We start from the raw sequence: 2627 nt of genomic DNA on the forward strand, positions 1-2627 counted from the left end.
AACGTAAAAAGCCAAAGTGTTTCCACAATACCCGACGACCATTTAATTTTTGGGCTTCCGTGGCGCAATGGTTAGCGCGTTCGGCTGTTAACCGAAAGGTTGGTGGCTCGAGCCCACCCGGGAGCGGTGTTGTGAGGTCTTAGATGTAACGTAAAATTCAGAGTTTTTTAAAAATAACTGACGAACATTTAATTTTTGGGCTTCCGTGGCGCAATGTTTAGAGCGTTCAGCTGTTATTCAAAAGGTTTGTGGTTCGAGCCCATCCGGGAGCGGTGTTGTGAAGTCTCAGATGTGACGTAAAAAGTTAAAGTTTTTCCACAATACCTGACGAACATTTAATTTTTGGGCTTCCGTGAAGCAATGGTTAGCGCGTTCGGCTGTTAACCGAAAGGTTGGTGGTTCGAGCCCACCCGGGAGCGGTGTTGTGAGGTCTTAGATGTAACGTAAAATTCAGAGTTTTTTAAAAATAACTGACGAACATTAAATTTTTGGTCTTCCGTGGCGCAATGGTTAGAGCGTTCAGCTGTTATTCAAAAGGTTTGTGGTTCGAGCCCATCCGGGAGCGGTGTTGTGAAGTCTCAGATGTGACGTAAAAAGTCAAAGTTTTTCCACAATAACTGACGAACATTTATTCTTTGGGCTTCCGTGGCGCAATGGTTAACGCGTTCGGCTGTTAACCGAAAGGTTGGTGGTTCGAGCCCAAACAGGAGCGGTGTTGTGAGATCTCACATGTAACGTAAAAATCCAAAGTTTTTCCACAATACCTGACGAACATTTAATCTTTGGGCTTCCGTTGCGCAATGGTTAACGCCGTCGGCTGTTAACCGAAAGGTTGGTGGTTCGAGCCCATCCGGGAGCGGTGTTGTGAGGTCTTAGATGTAACGTAAAATTCAGAGTTTTTTAAAAATACCTGACGAACATTTAATCTTTGGGCTTCTGTGGCGCAATGGTTAGCGCGTTCGGCTGTTAACCGAAAGGTTGGTGGTTCGAGCCCACCCGGGAGCGGTGTTGTGAGCTCTCACATGTAACGTAAAAAGCCAAAGTGTTTCCACAATACCCGACGACCATTTAATTTTTGGGCTTCCGTGGCGCAATGGTTAGCGCGTTCGGCTGTTAACCGAAAGGTTGGTGGTTCGAGCCCACCCGGGAGCGGTGTTGTGAGGTCTTAGATGTAACGTAAAATTCAGAGTTTTTTAAAAATAACTGACGAACATTTAATTTTTGGGCTTCCGTGGCGCAATGTTTAGAGCGTTCAGCTGTTATTCAAAAGGTTTGTGGTTCGAGCCCATCCGGGAGCGGTGTTGTGAAGTCTCAGATGTGACGTAAAAAGTCAAAGTTTTTCCACAATACCTGACGAACATTTAATCTTTGGGCTTCCGTTGCACAATGGTTAACGCCGTCGGCTGTTAACCGAAAGGTTGGTGGTTCGAGCCCATCCGGGAGCGGTGTTGTGAAGTCTCAGATGTGACGTAAAAAGTCAAAGTTTTTCCACAATACCTGACGAACATTTAATCTTTGGGCTTCCTTGAAGCAATGGTTAGCGCGTTCGGCTGTCAACCGAAAGGTTGGTGGTTCGAGCCCACCCGGGAGCGGTGTTGTGAGGTCTTAGATGTAACGTAAAACTCAGAGTTTTTTAAAAATAACTGACGAACATTTAATTTTTGGGCTTCATTGGCGCAATGTTTAGAGCGTTCAGCTGTTATTCAAAAGGTTTGTGGTTCGAGCCCATCCGGGAGCGGTGTTGAGAAGTCTCAGATGTGACGTAAAAAGTCAAAGTTTTTCCACAATACCTGACGAACATTTAATCTTTGGGCTTCCGTTGCACAATGGTTAACGCCGTCGGCTGTTAACCGAAAGGTTGGTGGTTCGAGCCCATCCGGGAGCGGTGTTGTGAGGTCTTAGATGTAACGTAAAATTCAGAGTTTTTTAAAAATAACTGACGAACATTTAATTTTTGGTCTTCCGTGGCGCAATGGTTAGAGCGTTCAGCTGTTATTCAAAAGGTTTGTGGTTCGAGCCCATCCGGGAGCGGTGTTGTGAAGTCTCAGATGTGACGTAAAAAGTCAAAGTTTTTCCACAATACCTGACGAACATTTAATCTTTGGGCTTCCGTGGCGCAATGGTTAGCGCGTTCGGCTGTTAACCGAAAGGTTGGTGGTTCGAGCCCACCCAGGAGCGGTGTTGTGAGATCTCACATGTAACGTAAAAATCCAAAGTTTTTCCACAATACCTGACGAACATTTAATCTTTGGGCTTCCGTTGCGCAATGGTTAACGCCGTCGGCTGTTAACCGAAAGGTTGGTGGTTCGAGCCCATCCGGGAGCGGTGTTGTGAGGTCTTAGATGTAACGTAAAATTCAGAGTTTTTTAAAAATAACTGACGAACATTTAATTTTTGGGCTTCCGTGGCGCAATGTTTAGAGCGTTCAGCTGTTATTCAAAAGGTTTGTGGTTCGAGCCCATCCGGGAGCGGTGTTGTGAAGTCTCAGATGTGACGTAAAAAGTCAAAGTTTTTCCACAATACCTGACGAACATTTAATCTTTGGGCTTCCGTGGCGCAATGGTTAGCGCGTTCGGCTGTTAACCGAAAGGTTGGTGGTTCGAGCCCACCCAGGAGCGGTGTTGTGA

General features: G+C 45.9%; 1 non-coding gene across 1 annotated transcript; it reads left to right on the plus strand.

Moving 5' to 3' along the window:
• Positions 1-1079: 1079 nt before the first annotated feature.
• On the plus strand, positions 1080-1152 carry TRNAN-GUU (transfer RNA asparagine (anticodon GUU)). The gene has a single exon. It is a non-coding gene; the product is annotated as a tRNA-Asn (tRNA).
• Positions 1153-2627: the final 1475 nt, after the last annotated feature.

This window comes from Phalangium opilio, unplaced genomic scaffold, assembly GCF_054372755.1.
Source record: "Phalangium opilio isolate 3A_F unplaced genomic scaffold, DU_Popi_V2 ptg000352l_1, whole genome shotgun sequence".
NCBI lineage: Eukaryota > Metazoa > Arthropoda > Arachnida > Opiliones > Phalangiidae > Phalangium > Phalangium opilio.